Here is a 23484-nt window from a genome sequence, read left to right on the forward strand (position 1 = left end):
CTTAATATGGTCGCCATGCACATGCACACGCACACGCACACGCACACGCACACGCACTCGCACACAACCTATTAACATGAAGGTCTATCTCCTTGAACGAGTACTATCACCTATAAGTGATCAAACTCTACTTTCACTCGTATCCCAGTGCTGTTTATCACTGGATTGTCTGGTCCAGATTCGATTGTTTACAGACAGCAGCCATATAGCTGGAATATTACTGAGTGCGGCGTTAAACAACCAACCAACCAACCAACCAACCAACCAACCAACCAATCAACCAAACCTACTATAGTCTCGACCTAACACGGAATGGTGAGGCCCTGATGATATCAGTAGGTAGTCTGAACGTACAATATTGATGGCTATAAGTCACGCTTCCTCGAAAAGGGTTCTCCCTTGCGATAAACCCGGATGTAAATGATTCATGCTTGTGCAGATGAAGAGCCCAATTAGTGTTTTAACATCAACGCAAGGCTTCGCCATCGTACTTGGCCAGTACAAGCAGAGATGTGTCGAGGAACGCCGCTATTACCGATCTGGCAGTAGGAGTGCACCATTACTGGTAATCGACCCAAATTGTCATTTGATCATCAGCATCGTGTCAATAACGACATTCGATCATATGATCCCATCACTGGCATCAGAGAACCCAAATCGTGCCAGTCGGTGTATTTGTTCATTTACACTGAGCCCATCGACCACAGGATCTGGTCAGGAGCATGTAACGTGGAACCTCGGTAGTATCAGTACATCGTCAGAGGTACACAGGGCTGAGGGGCCAACGAATGTTCTTCCATTACGGTCAATAGGTCACATATATGTTATTACTCTGCGACCATGTTGATACTGACATTCTTAACTTTGGCTTGGATACTATACAAAAGACATATGTTTAGATTAGATGTTTAGATTCAAAGGCAAGACTAACAATTCTCTAAATGCAGTGATTATAGTAACAAATTTTATGATTTGTAAATTAAAAAACCCATCCAGTTTATTTTACTAGTTCAGAATTATTTTCAGTTATTATGAAGCTAAACATTTTATTGGATATTCAATTTGTAATTAAAGATTTTAGGAACCCTTCATAGACAATGAAAAATCTGTAATCAAAATAATATACTATTCCAAAAAAGAAACGCATAACCCAGAAATCTGTTGCGAAAATGTTGTATTTTCAAACATGTATAACTCGTCCACAAATAGACGTTAAGAAATGAATGTTTACATCAGTTTAGAAGAAGGTAATATCTATACAACCAAGTGGATAATTTCACATATCGTAGCATGGTCCCGACGTCGGGTCTCCTGGCTCTCAGTCCAATCTCTCTCAACCTGTTCCGTACAGTTTGACCGGATATTCTCCGAAGTCCAGGCACCCTGGCAGCTGTGCTCTCATACGTGGCAGTACGATCACGCAAATGTAGTACCCGGATGTACCGATCTTGGGCTACAAGGCTGACTCGAGGTTTTCCTGTACGGGGACGGTCATTGACACATTTGTTATTCATGTTTGGTTGTAAGCAGTGATATCGTACTCAGACTAACATTCAGACGCCTGGCAACAGAACATTGGTAATCTCCAGCGTGCATTCCTTCAATGGCGTTGTTCCGTGTCGCAGCGTCAAGACTTGGCGTAGTGATTTGACCTTGAAACTCCTTCAAAACGGATGCCAATTTCCGAAAGTAATCTGGGTTTTATAGCCAGACAGTTCATGCTCTTTGCTGCACAATTTCAACTGGAAGGTGATTTCTGTTCTTGTAAGAAATCTCATCATAATCAACATTCGACTTTTCACTTGTGCAATTGTGTAAAATCATGTTATCAACCCTTTTGTTACATATTTTGAAGATTGTTTGAAAACATTAGGTTATTAATAGATTTTTACAAATTCAAAACGGCTATGCGTTTCTTTTTGGGGTGAGGTGAGGTGAAATTGGGTTTTACGTCGTGCTTGAGAATATTTCGCTCATATGACGACGTGCATGCGTGTGTATGTGTATATGCGGCTGCTTGTACTAGCCCAGACTTAAGCTGGTTTTATAGTGCTAGCCCACTAAGATACCATACCGCAGTGAAGCATTAATACCCCACTCAGTCACATTATACTGACTCCAAGCCGACCAGTCCTTGTTGTACCCATTAATGCCGAGCGCCAGGTAGGGACCAACAAGTACCATATTTTAATGGTATGACGCGGTCGGGGATCGAACCCGCGACCTTCCGCTCTTCTTTTTGGGGATAGTACAGAATGATAATTACTCAATGCACACTTTACGGGTGGAATTTTACATACCATTCAATTTGAGGGGGTCATATTTCATCCAGTTTGTAAGCCAGGTAGACCAACTTCATGATATTCGGTAAAATACAATTTTCACTTTTTTGTGAAAGAAAGAAACGAATGTTGGAGGCATAATGTCCACAAAATGAAATGTATCGGTGCTTATTAAGTTCTCAAAGAATACTTCTACATGATTCTAGTTTATAAAGTATTATATTTGAGGTGAGGTGAGGTGAGGTGAGGTGAGGTGAAATGGGGTTTAACGTCGCACTTAGGAATATTTTGCTCATATGACGACGTGTATGCGTGTGTATGTGCGGCTGCTTGTACTAACCCAGACTTAAGCTGGTTTTATAGTGCTAGCTCAATGAGATTCCATGCCGCAGTTAAACATGAATACCCCACTCAGGCACATTATACTGACTCCTAGCCGATCAGTCCTTGTTGCACCCATTATTGCCGAGCGCCAGGCAGGGACCAACAAGTATTTTATTTGATCAAAGCAGTATAAATAATAAATATGATTCGTATGCTAATAATCTAAAGATGGGTATTTTGGTGATCTTATGTTTGACAATATGTAAATTTGTTATATTTTTCGGCACTTATTTACATTTCCAGCAGACCCATGAAGATCCGGGTTAGAATTGGTCTTCAGCAATGTCTGGTCCAGACTTATTTACAAACGCCGCCATACAGTTGAAATATTGCTGAGTGCGGCTTTAAACGACAAGCAAAACAAGAAAACACATTTCAAACATAGTACGCGGGGGTCATGTCCTTGCTAATTCATTTCTTCACTAAGGCAATATATTGTACACAGTCGCCAGCCAGAGATTACATTCTTCTGGCAGCTGCAGGAATCACATAATCAATATCAACAACAGTTCTTTCAATTTTAGATAACTACATAAAAGATAAAACAAAATGGGTATAAGTTTTTTTATGCCTCGGTGTATTTGATATATTTCACTTTGTTGTCAGCACTACTACGTTCAAAATAAATGAGTTCTCAAAAGCTGACAACTTACATTAACTGACGGCCAGAAGGCGACCTAGAGCAGAACAGGATGTGTTTGAAGGAAGGTCCTCGTGCTCTGAATGAACATCATTACAAGTTATGCCGTGAATGAGAGCATGTATGACGACACTGTATCAACAGTTGGAGGATAGGGTCAGTTTTCAGTAATCGATCAACCATCAAGACTGAAATCATCACATGAAATTCCCTTTAATCCTTCAGAATGTCACGCTTGTCAGTCAATATCGTGTATGCCAACCACAAGCATCAATAAACGCCTTATCTCGATGACGGCCACAAGATGTGAGACGTCTGATCACAAGAAATGGGACTCGACGCAATTCTTCTCGGAGGGCCTGAGCTAAAAGGTCCCTGTTATAAGCGCCAACTGGTCATGCCCTTGTGTCACGGTCAATGTGATCCCACAGGAGTTCTGCAGATCATGAGGGGTAGCCAAGTGGTTAAAGCGTTCGCTCGTCACGCCGAAGATCCGGGTTCGATTCCCACATGGGTACAATATGTGAAGCCCATTTCTGGTGTCCCCGCCGTGATATTGCTGGAATATTACTAACGGTGTAAAACCCAACTCACTCACTCTGCAGATGATGAGATTTACGTAGTTGGCTGTGTACAGCTTTGCATTGTCTCACTGAAGCAAGGCTCCAGGTTTCTGTTACAAGGACTGTCCTACAACAGTGCTGGGAACATGGTCAACGTGGAGCTGTCAAGAGATATTTCCTTCCAAAATCTCTAGCTCCCGCCTCCAACCCTGATGTCACGTTGTCAAAGCGTCATGAACGTAATGGTTCGACGTCTTGAACGCAAGAACGCGACGTCTCATTGTCGGTGGTAGATTGAGTCTGCGACTCTTTGCCGTTTCCCTTCAGCCAATGTCTCAGTGTTTGAGCCTATCCAGGTCAGCATCGGTGTCTCGATGTCAGCGTTAGGCCGCCTGGTGGTTTGTAAGCTCTAATATTGTACCGACACTGCACTTTGGTCCTTTCTGGACACTGTCCAGCGACTGACAGAGAGGCCATAGGCAGCCCAAATCAACCTGATGACATTACCGTAACACCAGGTCGGCCGCTTCTAGTCACTCAGGTGTATCCACGTTTCAGTTTAGAAACTTTAATTTTGCTTATCAGTTTAGTTGTATTCAGAACATGGCTGTTTAAATACCAAGTCGTTATTATCAAGTGAGTGAATATAGTTTTACACCGCTTCTATCATTATGCCAGCAATTTGAAACCCACGAGCACGAATTGGGATAGTTATACTGGTAGACCCATAATGATCGTGAGTGAGTGAGTAACGATGTATGCAGCTTTTAGTGTTATTCCAGCAATATCCGGGCGGGGGACATCAGAAATGGGCTTCACACGTTGCACCCATGTGGGAAATGGGGGTCTTTGGCGTGACGGGGGAACGCTTTAACCCCACCGCCTTCTTTATCATCAGGACATGAAAGCGTTTGCCATCAAAGACGTTATCCAGAACAATTGGTATTGGGAATTACAAAGACGCGTGCATCCTTAATCATATAAAAAATAAACACTATGCAATTTTAAGTTATTCTTTTGAAACATTATTTTTGTTTTATTAAAACATTTTATATACGAAACCCTTCACAGAGATTGTTGGAATTAATTCTTCAGTTGCTTAATGTAGCACCTGTAACAAAAGAAATTGTTATGCGAGTGTGTTTTATTTTTGTGATTTGTAATTTGTAATATCACATTGATTAAGTGATAGTTGTTATGGGTCACAATGTTTTGAGTTTTGAGTGTGGGCTTTGGCTCGCATCTCGCATCATATATGTCCAATGGCAATGGTGTTTGTAGCGACACACGTTTTTGATAGTGCTACAGAGTTGCCTCCCTTGGCTGACTTTATTTGTTTTGACTTCCGGGTCTTGTCACGTCGTGTGTCTTCCACATGGTTCTATGGTGTTCTGAGAGCATAATGATGAAGCCTAGCTTTACTAGGATGCTCGAGAACTGTGTAAGAGCTATATAAAGGCTGGTTGTAGAGTTGTGCGACGGGACTTTTCACATGACTGGATTTATACACATCTGTCTGCCATCGTCAAGCTGACCAACATTTCAAGACTGACCGTGCTTGTCTATTCAACTACTGTCATTGTAAACAACCTTCAATCAGTATATCTGCTCTCATTGCAAATATCAAGAATCTGGTGAGTTAATATTTTATATTTGTGACCCAATAATTTATATTTGTGACTCAATTGCATTGTACTAGAAATCTGTATTATCATTCATTGTAGGTTGCTCATTGTTTGCTCAATATATTATTGAATATTTTAGACTTGTCTGTGTTCTATTTTGCTGGTTCAAAGGGGACTCTTAAACCTTTTGTCACGGCAAAACTTTTTTAATCGTAACAAAATATACTCATCAATAAAAAAAGGAAGATAAGGAAAAAGAAAAAAAAAGGAAGAAAGAAGCACATAAGCCCACTGTTCCTAACAATGTTTCTGAGGCGTGTTTTGACGTTGACCTACACGTCGATCGAGTTCATCCCATAGGTGTTCTATCAGGTTTAGATCTGGTGATCAGGAAGGCCACGGCAAGACATTGGCGTTAGAATAGGCAAGGTAGCGGACCATGACGCGTGTTGTATGTGAGGTAGTGTCATGCTGGAACTACTCGTCGGTCCATAATTGGATGCGTGTAACGTGCAACGACTTCGTCGATGTACCGATTTGCTGTGAAATTCCCCTGAACCATTACTAAGTCAGATCTTTATGTGCTGGATATCGCACCCCACGCCATGACACTTTCTCCACCGAATCTGTCGACCTGTGGAATGCAATTAGGGGCAAAACTTTCATTTCTCCGACGGTAAACATGCTGTCTTCCATCTCGTTGGTGAGGAAGAAATCGTGATTCATCACTGAACCAGACTCGCATCCAGTTTCTAAGGTTCCAGTTCCGGACTCTACGACATCACCGCAAGCAATTGCACCAATGGAAGTCTCTCAAAACAGGAGCGACAACTGGCCTTCTTGGTCGAATCTCCACTTCACGCTATCGATTCCTGACAGTTTGATCGCAAATTCTTCTCAAACCAGGGATGTGTTGTGCAATCTCCACAACTGTGGCAAGACGTTGACGCAAGTGAGCAGCTCGGATGCAGCGTCCTTGGCTCTTGGACCGCTGCTTCTCGGGCGATCTTGGGCGGAAATGATCAGCAGGAAACGATCCCAAAGTCGAGATATGGTGCTCTGATGAACGTTGAAATGTCGGGCAACTGCAGACTGCGACTCTCCAGATTCAAGGCGGCCCATGCCGATGTTTCGATTAGCGGCACTCGGTTGTGGCATAATGATTTAAAAAACTAATGACACATTTTCGAATGAATTAAACACAACGTTAACCTTTATATAGTGATCGATACCGCATTCCTTTCCGCTTGCTTACACGTACATTTTGCTTTGCATGTTTTCTTGGTGACGTTTTGGCGCCATTTCTTCAAACGCTTCTAAAACAAGGGGGAAAGTTAAAATTGCAGCCTTTTGTCGCTGAATCTGTTTACAATCACACAAAGATGACGTTTTGGAAAGTAATAGTATATTTGATTTGTTTTTGCCACAGCTACACGAGTCCAACATCTTAAAATCACCCATGCGTTTCTTTTTTTGAAGAGTGTATTTCAATTGTTGATTCTAATTGTGTATAAAATATCTCACAAATTTTCAAAATGAGCCAAGACATATTATCAATCTACAACATTATAACATCGCAACGTTTTTGTTTGGCTCTTCGGACACAGAGATTAGTTATACTTGTCTCAGATCTTTGCTCGCTCGTACCTAAAACTCAGATCTGACTTGGATGATTTCCAAGTTCCTCTGACACTAATGATGCTTCCTGCGATCTACACACATCGTATCGTATTAGTGTACGTGATCTGCTGTCAGTGAGATGGGTTCATTCTGTCACAGTAGTAGTAAGCAATAGGCAATATTAAACTTTCAAAGCCAGTTAGTGGTGTAGCGCTCAATGATTGGTTGGTTGGTTGCTGTTTAACGTCACATTCATCAATCTTCCAGCTATATGGCAGTGGCCTGTGAATAATCGAGTCTAGACCAGACAGTCCAGTGATCAACAGCATGAGAACTTATCTACGCAACTGGGATACGATGACATGTGTCAACCAAGTCAGCGAGCCTGAGCATCCGATCCCGGTAGTCGCCTCTTACGACACGCATGGGTTACTGAAGACCAATTCTAACCCCGATCTTTACGGTTCAAAGTAAATGTTTACAGCCGCTTGCTGGGGTTATGTTGTTTATAATGTCTGACATGAAATGAACCAATTTGTTGTTTTTGTTAATACTTATGAATTTAAAAAATAAACGAAAGATGTCTTCTTTCCATCAAAATGGGAAACATGATGGACACTGCGATACAATTGTTTCTCGTAAAAGTGATCTCTATTCAAGATGACAAATTCATTATTACTTTCATTTTACCCATCGGGGTCACCGCTGACCCAGTAACCGCTGGGATTCTTTGTGCTGAGTTGCTTCCCTTAGTCGTGCCAGAATCCGATGATTGTCGTGAAACTCAATTTGTCACCACTGAATACGGCCTCGTGAACATCAAAGTGGTAAACAGCTCTTTAGGCTGTCCTTTCACATTAAGCCGTCAAATTATTGGGAAAATACGCCAAGAGATCGTTCAACGCACTCACTTTCTCATTTATTTTAACAGATTGAAACATGTTTTAGCCGAGGTAACAAATTTAACTTGACAGCCAATAGTTGCGAATGGAGCCTGCATTAACAATTGATCTTCAGCAACCCATGCTTGTCGACTGAGACGACTAATGGGATCTCGTGGTCAGTGGCTCACTGACATCATGTCATACCATCAGGGGCAGTGGGTTAGTCTCGTGGTTAAAGTGTTCGCTCATCACCCGGTTTCGATTCCCCACATGAGTACAATATGTGGAGCCAATTTCTGGTGTCCGCCGCCGTGATGCATAAAACTAAACTCACTCACTCATTCAATACAGATCTGCACTGTTTAAGCTGAACCCAACATTCTGACAAAACCAGCTGAAGCCAAACTCACTCACTCATCCTATCGCAATATCACAGATGGATCCAAACATGCCAATCATTGGATTGTCTGGTCCAGACTCTACTGAACGCTATCGCATAGCTGGAATGTTGCTGAGTTCGGATTAAACAATAAACAGACCCAGAAGATAAAGTTTTGACCTTCACAGACCGCTGAAGTAGACTTACCGGGCATTAAATGGAAGGACAATGAATCATGTTTGAACACGTGGCGCAGATAAGTCGCCTTTCAACGAATCAATGGACTGAGATACCATGCAATGGCGTTACGTGCTGAATGTAGGAAACACACTTTTAATAGATTACTTGGTTGTACCAATATTCAAGGGAATGTGCAAGGAAGAGTTTTGTTAAGCCGTCTAGTCTAAAGAGGCATTAAGAATACTTAAATAATGAGTGCAACAAATCTGGAACTTTCCACGTCAGTTTGAATATGACATTTTGTATGGAAGAACTACGGCATTTTCCAGACATGATTTTAAATGGGTCTTACAATTTAAGAATTTTGCTGTTTTTTCTGAACACTGTAAAACCTTAAAAAATTGGTTAACAATATTCCTTTCAGAAAAGAGCTGAAATACATTTCTTTTAAAATCCGTTGTACATAAAATTGGTGCCATGAAGTCGTTCGACGCGAAAAAGCCAATATTATACCGTCAATTAATATTAAGAGCCTTTAAAACGCTCATAACAACCGTGGTTCGCCTACTTTAATGGAATGAAGTATGGCAGTCTGTACCTTCAACACTGAGGTATTGATTATGTTTTAAGTCAGCAACAAGAAGCTAAACATTTCCCAGGAAGCCGGGATGACCCGGTCGTATAGCTGCCAGAGTTACGCCCCTTGGACGTAACAGGATCCGATAGCCGTAGGAATTTATATGGGTGAAACGCTGCCGGTGAGAATTCTATGTTCAGTGGTAGGGTTTTTGAGCGTCAGAACAATCAATACTGCTGCTTGATGTGTATCTGCAACGACGTGCCCAATTCTTTTGTAGACGGTGTCGACACATGCGAACTTTTAATCTGCTTTGCATGAGCATGCGTGATCTAACGTAATTCCATGTTAATTCCAGTGTTGCTGGAAACAAAGTAATCAGTCACTGGATGTCTTTTATATGAGTTTGGTAGACAGGGTGTCAACTTGTTTATTCAGTATTCGTTTCCAGTGTGGCTACCTTCGATACTCTGCATGAACATAATGATAACCAACTTGGAATACGTCGATTAAAATTTAATTTTAATTCAAACATGGAGAATAAAGCGACCAAATTCTTTCTATATACACCAATTTTCGATTCTACCATGATGAATGTACATTGTGTTCATGAAACATCATAACCCCAACCCCCTATGAAAGAGACGATGATCTCACTAGCCTATTATTACTATAATATATCTAGTTCAAGTGGGTAAAACAGGGAAAGGGGGTCGACTAACTGACGTGTTATTAATGGTATCAAACCTTCGCTAGGCCTTAAACTTAACTTTAACTACTTGGCTAGAATTTTGCCGAAATTCTTGAAATGTTGATGATCACTGGATTTTCTGGTCCAGACTTGAATATTTGCAGACCGTCGCGATAAAGCTGGAATATTGCTGAGTGCGGCGTAAAACTAACCTCACTCACTCACTCACTCACTCACTCACTCACTCACTCACTCACTCACTCACTCACTCACTCACTCACTCACTCACTCACTCACTCACTCACTCACTCACTCACTCACTCACTCACTCACTCACTCACTCACAGGGACCGTACATCGCTACATGTCCGCAGGGCTTCGGTCTCTTTGGAACAAGGAACGTCGGATAAATGGATGTTTGTCATGCTTTAGGATATTTAGTAAAATATTTAAAATATATTTGATTAAAATTATCAGATTTTCATCGCGTATGTTTATTTTAATGTGTAGACATTGTCGATGGCAGAGGGGCCAGGTCGTCAGTAAGAGACTCGGGCGGGACAGTGCTTCTATGCATGATCTTGACGAAAGTTCCAATTTTTTCCGCGAAGACCATTTTAAAAAAAGCATCAAAGCAAACTTAAAACTCAAACCATTATAGTTCTGAGGTGATGAATTTCATGGAGGTTATTTTTCAAGCTTTTATTTACATATGTTTTGTTCTCGTTTTTGTTTTCGAGAGGTTATATTAACATACTGGCAACATGATGGCACAAATGAGCCACCGTTCTTTTTGGTCCGCCATTGTTAACTGGTTTACCACCCTGAAGAGCAGTAAATTCTCTGAGGCATTTGGCTATCACAAACAATGCTGCGCATCTGACAAACAAATGAGATTACGTTTAGGCGTTGTGTATCTCATTTCTTTGAAGAGAAACTTCTGTTTATCTCTGGAGCCTGTCTGGCTGGGATCAAGGACGAGCTACTCAAGTCCGCTCAATGCAGAATCTAGCAGAATACGAGGTTTCGTCAGGCCAGCTACCTATTCTTGTTACTACGGAAGCACTTCCATTGAACGGTGTCCGATACTGTATACGTCAATCACTTTGATCGATCTGTCAGATCGATATTTATCATCACCAATCAGGATTTATCCCTGGCTCAATCAGTCCAGATCGTATCCAGTGCAAATCAGCTAGTTGGCGAATCGCAAGTCTCTTGTGAGTATCGTTGGGACTAGCTTGTTTCCTTTATAGATTGTTATTGTTGTCGGACCTTGACGTAGTTCCTTTGAGAAGACCGTGTCTGGTGGAAGCGGTTCCCTTGGGTGCTTATTGAATGAAAGAGCTTCGCGAATGAAGTCTCACGTGCAGGCCCATCTTCTGACTGGCTGAGTGTTCATGACTTTACCAAGGAGGCGTGTTAGAGTTAGCCACGAGCCGTCAAACTAGTGGTCAATAGCATGACCACCGTCACGGTGTATTCAGCTGGATACCAGGTGCAAAACATAGAAATGATATCCGTGAGAATCTGACATGTTAACCCCTGATCGTATAATCCGGCTCATGAACGACCCAAGACTACTGACCCGTTTCACAAAGCAATTTAGCCATACGGTGATCGTGTCATGCGTAAACAACGGCTTATGATAAACAACAACAAAAAACAACCACACCCTACAAAAAATTAAATATACTGGACAAAATAAGTTAGGGATATTGGTATTTTTATGACTGATATTTTATCAGTGTGTCAATGAATAAATAGATCATTATTAATAATTTCAAAATTTACATATATCCCTAACTCTTTTTGTCCAGTATATATAAAACTCCAAGCCAAAATTAAAAAAACAAAGAAAAAGAATTAACTCAAGAATACTGAAACAAAAGCAAAACAAGTAATAAAAAAGTATTAAAAAAAATCAAACAACAACAAAAAACAAAACATTGGATTCAGTTTACTGACTCACGTAACTTGATGCAGTTTGCATCCCACGAATGTCCTTTGAAAACCCATATACTGTGTGTAGGAGAACACACAACACGTGTACACCATGTTGCGTGAAATATATTGTGTTTCCAGTGCAGGGCTGGTTTATTGGCATGAGCGAAATATTCTCAAGCACGACGTTAAACCAACTTTCACCTGGTTTATTGGCAAGCGTGTCTGCGACATGTTGAGTTTACACCAGATCCATCTGTTAACGGGTTTAGAGCAGCATGGATTGAATCAAACGTTTAGAGGAAGAATCTGAATGACGCACGCGCAGGTAATGGCGTTTAAACAAAGCTTGGCGCTGTATTTATTCTTAAACTTGTTTTATTACGTCACTTTACTTTACCTGCGTATATGACAGGCAGTTTACGTGTGAGAGGCCCTCGTGGGCCACATGTTACCCTTGAAAAAACGAAAACCCTGCAAAGCTACACTGCACGTCACGATCATGACATCATAATACTCGACGTGACAATTTCATAAAGGACAGGAAATATATACTATCTTTCTGGCACAAATATACTACCATACCCCATAATGCGAATAAACAATTCTAGTCATATTTCGGCTTGGCTATACGTGGATATGGCAGAGAGTAGGAAATGAACAGCATTTCTAGATTTGCTTGTAAAGAAGAAGATTGCTTTACACAAGAGTGGTACGTAAAACTCAAAAATAATCTCTGTACTTTTACTTACTCCATGTTTAAAAGACATTTCATGTGGGAACCATTTACACGCTACATCAATATTAAGAAAGTAAGAGTATCCCAGTTTCGTTCCGTTTACTATGATTCAAGGTGTTATAACAGACAATTTCATAACAAACCTACTGCGAATACTGTACATTATATGTCCTGGAAGACGAATACCAGGTTCTACTAATTTGTGATCATTATTTCAACTTTGGAAGCAAATATATACCCAGTTATTTTACGAAACAACGTCAAAACATATTTATACAGCTATTGTCAACTGCTAAGCGTATACTATCGTGTTTATTTATCGTGATTATTAAGAAGAGAAAACCACTCTGCTGTTGAACATTAAATATATTTGTTCTACAGGCATGAGGCCTTCCGCCATGAATAAAAATTGATTTCTTGATAATGTGAATAGTAAAGTGACCACGATTCTGCATTGTGTAAGCTACAATTATATATACATATTAAAATAATAGGAAGAACGACATTTCTTTAAGTATTAGCTTTCCTGGTAATGCGGCCGTTAAAACATTTGTTTCAAGGTGGATATTGTGATTTGAAACCTCTGTTTTAGTTTTTATTGTGATTTGAAACTTCTGTGTTGTTAGTTTTCGGATTCTGCATTGTGTAAGCTACAATTATATATACATATTAAAATAATAGGAAGAACGACATTTTTTAAGTATTAGCTTTCCTGGTAATGCGGCCGTTAAAACATTTGTTTCAAGGTGGATATTGCGATTTGAAACCTCTGTTTTAGTTTTAATTGTGATTTGAAACCTCTGTTTTAGTTTTTATTGTGATTTGAAACTTCTGTGTTGTTAGTTTTCGGATTCTGCATTGTGTAAGCTACAATTATATATACATATTAAAATAATAGGAAGAACGACATTTCTTTAAGTATTAGCTTTCCTGGTAATGCGGCCGTTAAAACATTTGTTTCAAGGTGGATATTGTGATTTGAAACCTCTGTTTTAGTTTTTATTGTGATTTGAAACTTCTGTGTTGTTAGTTTTCGGATTCTGCATTGTGTAAGCTACAATTATATATACATATTAAAATAATAGGAAGAACGACATTTCTTTAAGTATTAGCTTTCCTTTTAATGCGGCCGTTAAAACATTTGTTTCAAGGTGGATATTGCGATTTGAAACCTCTGTTTTAGTTTTTATTTGATTTGAAACCTTTTTGTTGTTAGTTATCGAATCTATTTTCGAATATGTTTTCATACTGGCCAGATAGGTCGGTAATTAATTTTTTAATCTTGGAAAACAAAAATAATGCTGCAGGAATATTATTATTTTTGCAACGAAGAGTAACAACATACCTAGCTACACATTAAACTCGCCTTTTTGTTACAATGTCAGTTGTCATTTTAGGAATAACAGAGTACACTTCATATGACGTGGGAAATTTCGACAATAATCTTTTTTATTTCTAGAAAAAGTGACTGACACGAAGGATTTAAAGTAATGGGCCATTTCCCGTAAAAACATGTCATATTTTTAGTCGTACATTTCTTCCTGTTACGAAATCCTTCCTATTTAAGACCTAAGATCGTCATCCCATTTAAACTCCGTTCAGCGTCGTTTGGGACTGATAACACTGTTAAATGACGACTGTAATCTGTCTTAGAGTTTTTGTAATTAAATAGTTGTTTTTAATATACTTTTCGGTAGCTGAAATAAGGAAGAAAAACCAACAAAATGCAAATGATCGCAAAATGATCTTACATGTAAGTTGTCGCTGGGGTAAAATAAAAATAAAAACGAAATACGAATGACTGTAGTTTCCTCAGTGTTTTTATCAAATAAATTGTCAAGGGTAAATTTCAGTTACCATCGAGCTGCTTCGACAAATATCCTCGTTAATACAAAATTCAACTTCTCGATATCAGTATTATTATTTTCAATTCGACATAATTTACTCATGTCGCAGTCCTTCGGTACGGACCTTTGAGGTTCAAATCCCGCAGGCTGTACCCCTTTTTCCTGAAACTGTGTCATCATCAACGTAAATTAAAGGGGGAAAAAACAGACGTTCCGTCATTGCCAAGTCGGTTTTACTGAAAATTCAGTTTTGGTTAAAGCCAGGGGAGCCATGGTTTAATTGAATGCTAACGAGATAGGGTTCGGCATGCGAACAAGCAGTTTGTCTACCTCGACCTTTGATTCATTCGTGCCTGTTTTTGAGTCTCAGCATAGTCCGTAATTCACGTACAGCTGGTAATATTTTGTACTGGGTATTGCTGTTACCACTTTTGTAAATGATAGAGTAAATGATAAACAAATATTCATGACGGAAGAATGACCAACGAGCTACGCGGAATTATCAGGAGCTTCTGTCCTGCAAGGAGCTTCTGGTCTGATCAGCATGGTGCGCCGATACAGTATGCGCGGGAACGCGGTCATGTCGCGAGGTAAATGTGAAAGTTATTGAGAGGGAACGCGGTAGTTTCGCGAGGTAATTTGTGAAGGTTATTTGAAGGAACGCAGTATTATAGTGAGGTAATTTGTGAAGGTTATTTGAAGGAACGCAGTATTATAGTGAGGTAATTTGTGAAGGTTATTTGAAGGAACGCGGTAGTGTCGCGAGGTAATTTGTGAAGGTTATTTGAAAGAACGCGGTAGTGTCGCGAGGTAGTTTGTGAAGGTTATTTGAAGGAACGCGGTATTGTCGCGAGGTAATTTGTGAAGGTTATTTAAAGGAAAATACAAAATGGAGGCGAAATTCATAATGAATGGATCAGTAAAATCAGTGTTGGTGAAAAGGGTAAGCATTTCATGCTCTATCAGTAATAAATGCTCCTTTTGGATGGGTTCTCTTTGTCATTTCTCTTGGCATATACTCGACAGGATAGAGATATAACGATGAATAGAGGCGCATCTCGGTAATAAAACGATAAAACTCAGCCATGCCGTCTTCATACATATTACATAGCGCATAATTGGCAGATTACATGAAAATATATCGGTGCTTAATGCAGAAGGATCCCTTATTTAACCTTTGCCTGGAAAAACCCGATGATTCATCACCGATAGGAGCAGTATAAGGAACTTACTGTCCCTAGAAAGGGGTGTAAGTAGGAAATCCTAGAGTTGACACTTAGAATCGTCCTTCAGAGACCAAAGAATCGCTGTAGCCGTGGTATAAATCATTTATAGCCGTGGAGCCGTATTGCAGTGACAAATTATGTATGTCAGAGAAACTACTTCTGTCACACATTTCTCTCTTTGGACGATTATAGGAATTACTTTTAATCCTCTCTGAGATAGTTGTTCTATTCCTGGCTGCTAGATGGTCGCCAAGGAGGTGTTGTTTTCTCTGTTCAAGATCACTATTTTCTTATGTGCGATGGGTGATTTTTCAGGATTCTATTATCATGGGGGCGGTGGAGTAGCCTAGTGGTTACAGCGTTCGGTCGTCACTTCGAGGACCCGGATTGATTCCTCACATAGCTACAATGTGTGAAGCTCATTGCTGGTGTCCCCCGCCGTAATGTTGCCAACATCATTAAAAGGAATATCACTAAGAGCTGCATAAAACCTTACTCTTAAACACTCACTCACGATTATAGTTGGTCCACCCCTTATTATGATCCTGGGCGGTGGGGTAGCCTAGTGGATAAAGCGTTGGCTCGTCACGCCGAAGACCCGGGTTCGAATCCCCACATAGGTACAATGTGTGAAGCCCATTTCTGGTGTCCCCGCCGTGATGTTGCTTGAATATTGCTAAAAGCGGCGTAAAACTAAACTCAGTCAGTATTATGATCCTAACTCGTGCAGCTGCAGGTGGGTTTCACCTCAGATAAATGACAAAGAGCAACCGCCATGAAAGAACGGTAAAGGCTTCAAAGGAGTGATATTACTAAAGTATGCTCAATTCGACGTCAAACGTGTTCATTCTCTTGGGGCCTGTCTGATTATTGCGAAACTGGTTTTGGTTTCTGAAACTGGTTTCTCCTGTTATAAACGAGTGTCCAGTTTCGGATACATGGTTTCAAAGTGAAACTAGTTCCTAGTTTTAAAAACGAGTGGATGGTTTCATCATCCGGTTTTAAAATGGATACAAACAAAATGTCTCAGCTACTCTATATGTGGAACGAATTGGATGACAGCATTGCCGAAGGTAATATTTTTTGTCATTTTATCAGAGAATTAACAAATAATAAAGAGATGAGATGCTTTTCGAGGTAAATATTATATGTATACAAGTTATATAAAATAGTCATGTTCAATAGACTGGGGTTTTAAATACTATTTTCCTAGTTCTCAGTTGATTTTTATCATTATTTTGGTTACAGAAACTGCTGCTCTATTTTTCCACCAAGATCAGCTGAACTTCGTTTCCGCCATGTTTGTTGTGAGAGAAACCGAAACCAAAACTGCTAAACCTGCCTCGTAGACGATTTCGAAGTTTCAGAACCCAGTTTTAGGTTTCGAATCGAGTGCATAGTTTTCCAGAAACCAAAACCGGTTTAGCATAATCGAATAGGCCCTTATAGTGACTCGTGAAGATCCGGGTTAGAATTGGTCTTGAGTAACCCATGCTTGTCGTAAGAGGCGACTAACGGGATCGGGTGGTCAGGCTCGCTGACTTGGTTGACACATGTCATCGTATTCCAATGTATATCGATGCTCATGATGTTGATCACTGGCTTGTCTGGTCCAGACTGCGTTATTTACAGACCGCTGCCATATAGATAGATTGCGGCGATTATTTAACGAGTGCGGCGTTAAACAACAAACACACACTCATAGTGAATCAGGGGCGGTGGGGTAGCCTAATGGTTAAAGCGTTGGCTCGTCACGCCGAAGACCCGGGTTCGAATCCCCACATGGGCACAATGTGTGAAGCCCGTTTCTGGTGTTCCCGCCGTGACGTTGTTGGAATATTGCTAAAAGCGCGTAAAACCAAACTCAGTCAGTCAGTCATAGTGAATCATGCAAATCATATCAATAAAAAAATGATGTTATTTATTATGCCCTTGATGAAGTAATGTCCTATACTAGTCATTTTGCCCTAGTCTCCAGTGATTTGTAGTCAGTTCCCCTTGTTGGATATTATTAATGGATCTTAATATTCATTTGATGTCAATCTGTTCTTTTTCGATTGAAACAAGACGTTTTGCTCTCAAAACCACCACATCCGTCATTTCTAATGCCGCTCATGAAAGACGTCGTGGATGCCACAGTAGTCGATAATCAGCTCGCTTCTCCCGTCTCTTTATCTCCAGCAACAGACGGTAACACACAGGGTAGTAAAATGAACAGATTGCGGAATTGTGATCACGTGGCTTCTGGTGCGTGTTGGCAAAAGCTCTGTGCCGCAGATTAAACAACTGTTTGAATTAAATTCCTCATCAATCATCATGGAAGAGCATTGGAAATATTTATAAAGATATTTGTTCTTTTAACATCCATCAACGCGTTTGACCTCGAGGTTGTCGGTTAACCTTGTCTTGCGCACGAATTCCCTATTCCTTAGGTCATATTCTTGAGAATTTTCTTCGCAAATTTGTATCTTTTTCAGAATGGATATAGGCCCAATACAGCTTTGTCCATGTTACGTGATCGTTATTCTGTTCCTATGTACTCTTAAAGGGGTACTCGAGGCGGTGGGGTAGCCTAGTGGTTAAAGCGTCTGCTCGTCACGCCGAAGATCCGGTTCGATTCCCCACATGGGCACAATGTCTGAAGCCTATTTCTGGTGTCATACTCACTCACGAAAGCGGTACTCATATCTGCGAAGGGTACCCGGTAGGATGAGGATAATGTAAATGCAGAACCATCTAATTGGCTGTATCCTCACATGGGAGCCATGAATGTAATTTGAATTATCACTGATCGATTGAGATGGGCTGTAAATCTACATGCTGCGTTCAAGTGTCGTAAACTAATGTGCAAAAGAAAGTATTCACCCATAACTGATGGTGGTGAAGGGGCGGTGGGTTAGCCTAGTGGTTAAAGCGTTCGCTCGAAGGCCCGGGTTCGATTCCCCACATGGATACAATGTGTGAAGCCCATTTCTGGTGTCCCCCGCCGTGATGTTGCTTGAATATTGCTAAAAGCGGCGTAAAACTAAACTCAGTCAGTATTATGATCCTAACTCGTGCAGCTGCAGGTGGGTTTCACCTCAGATAAATGACAAAGAGCAACCGCCATGAAAGAACGGTAAAGGCTTCAAAGGAGTGATATTACTAAAGTATGCTCAATTCGACGTCAAACGTGTTCATTCTCTTGGGGCCTGTCTGATTATTGCGAAACTGGTTTTGGTTTCTGAAACTGGTTTCTCCTGTTATAAACGAGTGTCCAGTTTCGGATACATGGTTTCAAAGTGAAACTAGTTCCTAGTTTTAAAAACGAGTGGATGGTTTCATCATCCGGTTTTAAAATGGATACAAACAAAATGTCTCAGCTACTCTATATGTGGAACGAATTGGATGACAGCATTGCCGAAGGTAATATTTTTTGTCATTTTATCAGAGAATTAACAAATAATAAAGAGATGAGATGCTTTTCGAGGTAAATATTATATGTATACAAGTTATATAAAATAGTCATGTTCAATAGACTGGGGTTTTAAATACTATTTTCCTAGTTCTCAGTTGATTTTTATCATTATTTTGGTTACAGAAACTGCTGCTCTATTTTTCCACCAAGATCAGCTGAACTTCGTTTCCGCCATGTTTGTTGTGAGAGAAACCGAAACCAAAACTGCTAAACCTGCCTCGTAGACGATTTCGAAGTTTCAGAACCCAGTTTTAGGTTTCGAATCGAGTGCATAGTTTTCCAGAAACCAAAACCGGTTTAGCATAATCGAATAGGCCCTTATAGTGACTCGTGAAGATCCGGGTTAGAATTGGTCTTGAGTAACCCATGCTTGTCGTAAGAGGCGACTAACGGGATCGGGTGGTCAGGCTCGCTGACTTGGTTGACACATGTCATCGTATCCCAATGTATATCGATGCTCATGATGTTGATCACTGGCTTGTCTGGTCCAGACTGCATTATCTACAGACCTCTGCGATATATATAGATTGCGGCAAATAATTAACGAGTGCGGCGTTAACAACAAACACACACTCATAGTGAATCAGGGGCGGTGGGGTAGCCTAATGGTTAAAGCGTTGGCTCGTCACGCCGAAGACCCGGGTTCGAATCCCCACATGGGCACAATGTGTGAAGCCCGTTTCTGGTGTTCCCCGCCGTGATGTTGCTGGAATATTGCTAAAAGCGGCGTAAAACCAAACTCAGTCAGTCAGTCATAGTGAATCATGCAAATCATATCAATAAAAAAATGATGTTATTTATTATGCCCTTGATGAAGTAATGTCCTATACTAGTCATTTTGCCCTAGTCTCCAGTGATTTGTAGTCAGTTCCCCTTGTTGGATATTATTAATGGATCTTAATATTCATTTGATGTCAATCTGTTCTTTTTCGATTGAAACAAGACGTTTTGCTCTCAAAACCACCACATCCGTCATTTCTAATGCCGCTCATGAAAGACGTCGTGGATGCCACAGTAGTCGATAATCAGCTCGCTTCTCCCGTCTCTTTATCTCCAGCAACAGACGGTAACACACAGGGTAGTAAAATGAACAGATTGCGGAATTGTGATCACGTGGCTTCTGGTGCGTGTTGGCAAAAGCTCTGTGCCGCAGATTAAACAACTGTTTGAATTAAATTCCTCATCAATCATCATGGAAGAGCATTGGAAATATTTATAAAGATATTTGTTCTTTTAACATCCATCAACGCGTTTGACCTCGAGGTTGTCGGTTAACCTTGTCTTGCGCACGAATTCCCTATTCCTTAGGTCATATTCTTGAGAATTTTCTTCGCAAATTTGTATCTTTTTCAGAATGGATATAGGCCCAATACAGCTTTGTCCATGTTACGTGATCGTTATTCTGTTCCTATGTACTCTTAAAGGGGTACTCGAGGCGGTGGGGTAGCCTAGTGGTTAAAGCGTCTGCTCGTCACGCCGAAGATCCGGGTTCGATTCCCCACATGGGCACAATGTCTGAAGCCTATTTCTGGTGTCATACTCACTCACGAAAGCGGTACTCATATCTGCGAAGGGTACCCGGTAGGATGAGGATAATGTAAATGCAGAACCATCTAATTGGCTGTATCCTCACATGGGAGCCATGAATGTAATTTGAATTATCACTGATCGATTGAGATGGGCTGTAAATCTACATGCTGCGTTCAAGTGTCGTAAACTAATGTGCAAAAGAAAGTATTCACCCATAACTGATGGTGGTGAAGGGGCGGTGGGTTAGCCTAGTGGTTAAAGCGTTCGCTCGAAGGCCCGGGTTCGATTCCCCACATGGATACAATGTGTGAAGCTCATTTCTGGTGTCCCCGGTCGTGATATTGCTGGAATATTGCGAAAAACGGCGTAAACCTCACCCACTCACTGGTGGTGGCTAAAACTGAACCAAGAAAGAAACGGTTATCCGAAATGTTGTATTTGACACGAATATCACAGCTGGGATTTGGACTTGAGGTTTGCAGTGTTTGGCGACTGTTTCAGCCTAGTAATGTCTTGTTCAAGTCCCATTGTCAGGAGTTTACTGTATTTTTCCTTGAATGTTCCGCAATGCAACTGATCTTTGCATTTATATAATTATGAAGCTGAATCCAAAACTATTGTTTCCAATTCTGCCATTAAACACCGGTATTGTTATTTGTAAAATTGTTGTCTTATTTACAAAACTTCTCGGGGGCGGTGGGGACGTCCAGTGATTAAAGCGTTCGCTCGTCGCGCCTAAGACCCCGAGTTCGATTCCCTACATGGGTACAATGTTTGAAGCCTGTTTTTGATATTGCTGGAATAATCCTGACAGCGACGTTAAACTAAACTCTAACTCGGTCACACTACAATCATTCTCTTTTATTTTAATTCAGTATCGCCTGTATGCAATGCATATTTCATGCTGACAAAATGTGGTACAAGGGATGCTGGGCAAGGTGACCACGAGGTTGTTCGCTAGCTGGAGCCAACATACGTGGACGTTGCTCTATAAGAAATGCCTTGGAATGTCCTAAATCCTAAAGGAACATTAACCCTTCTACTTAACTATATCAGGTTAACACAGGTCACGTTTGTCCTACTGACCAATGATCTAGCGGTGACCACCCGCTGGGGCACGGTCAATGTGCCGTCCGATATTTATTACCAGAGTGACAGCGTGTCACGTCTAGGAAGGACCTATCGATCTCCCGAGCACAGTAGGCCATTGATATGAATGTACGATTGCCGTCATGTCCAACTCCACCACTGCCGACTGCGAGTTATGAAGGTTTCAGATGTTGCTCAAACATTTCTTCCTCAACATTTCCTCTGAAAGGGTCAATATTAAGATTTTAATTAAACTCGATTTTATAGTATTATTGAAGTGGAGGACATTTTAAAATTTGATGTACCAGTCACAAAGATTATGTCCGATGTAGTTCCATTTTTTTTTACTTGTACCATGCGTTTCATAATTGTTCAGGTGAGTGAGTGAGTATGTTGTAACGTCGCTTCTAGCAATATTCCAGCAATATAACGGCGGGGGACACCGGAAATGGGCTTCCCATATTGTACCCGTATGGGGAGTCGAACCCGGATCTTCTGCGTGACGAGCGGACGCTCTAACCACTAGGCTTACCCATCGCCCCTGTTTCAGGCGAACAGCAGATGTATGGCATATGTATATGACGGGGCAGGCTACGTTCACCTTTCCATGAACACTTAGTATCATCACTATTTGATAATGATTCATAAACACATGCTCTGTCATCATTTATCATGATATCAATCACTGGAGTGGTTGGTCCAGAATCGATTGCTTACAGACCGCTGCCATACAGCTGCAATATTTCTGAATGTGTCGATATACATACAAAGAGACATATTCTCAGAATATAGTTGGAGAATACATTCCAAGGACAAGGATATTCGTTATTTGAATCATATGTCAATGTTGCTGAACTGAAATATATAACAGTGTAACAACAGAGTTTTATTATCCTGGTAATCAGGAACATGCTGTCAAAATGTTATATTATCTGGTCAATGGAAACAGAATGTTACAGTGTTATATTATTATATTGTCTAGGTCGTCAAGAACAGTTTGTTACAGTGTCACAGTATCCTGGTAATCAGGAACATGCTATATCATCTGGGTAAAATGTTATGTTATCTAGGTCGTCAAGAACAGTGGTCACAATCCTGGTAATCAGAATGCTGTCAAAATGTTATATTATCTGGTCAATGGAAACAGAATGTTACAGTGTTATATTATTATATTGTCTAGGTCGTCAAGAACAGTTTGTTACAGTGTCACAGTATCCTGGTAATCAGGAACATGCTATTAAAATGTTATATCATCTGGGTAAATGGAAATAGAATGTTACAATGTTATGTTATTATTTGTCTAAGTAACCAGGGGCATAATCTTACAGTGTTACATTATGATTATCTAGGTAATTATGTTGCAGTGTTATATTATCCAGGTTGTCAGGAACATATGGTTGCAGTGTTATATTATCCAGGTTGTCAGGAACATATGGTTGCAGTGTTATATTATCCAGGTTGTCAGGAACATATGGTTGCAGTGTTATATTATCCAGGTTGTCAGGAACATATGGTTGCAGTGTTATATTATCCAGGTTGTCAGGAACATATGGTTGCAGTGTTATATTATCCAGGTTGTCAGGAACATATGGTTGCAGTGTTATATTATCCAGGTTGTCAGGAACATATGGTTGCAGTGTTATATTATCCAGGTTGTCAGGAACATATGGTTGCAGTGTTATATTATCCAGGTTGTCAGTGTTATATTATCCAGGTTGTCAGTGTTATATTATCCAGGTTGTCAGGAACATATGGTTGCAGTGTTATATTATCCAGGTTGTCAGGAACATATGGTTGCAGTGTTATATTATCCAGGTTGTCAGGAAC

General features: G+C 40.5%; 1 protein-coding gene across 1 annotated transcript in view; it reads left to right on the forward strand.

The window, feature by feature from the left end:
* LOC124265644 (serine/threonine-protein kinase 32B-like) overlaps positions 1–23484 on the forward strand; it is a 155398-nt gene that overhangs the window by 78974 nt on the left and 52940 nt on the right. The window lies entirely within an intron of this gene.

This window comes from Haliotis rubra, unplaced genomic scaffold (assembly GCF_003918875.1).
Source record: "Haliotis rubra isolate DU_JTF1 unplaced genomic scaffold, ASM391887v1 Scf99, whole genome shotgun sequence".
NCBI classification, from domain to species: Eukaryota; Metazoa; Mollusca; class Gastropoda; order Lepetellida; family Haliotidae; genus Haliotis; species Haliotis rubra.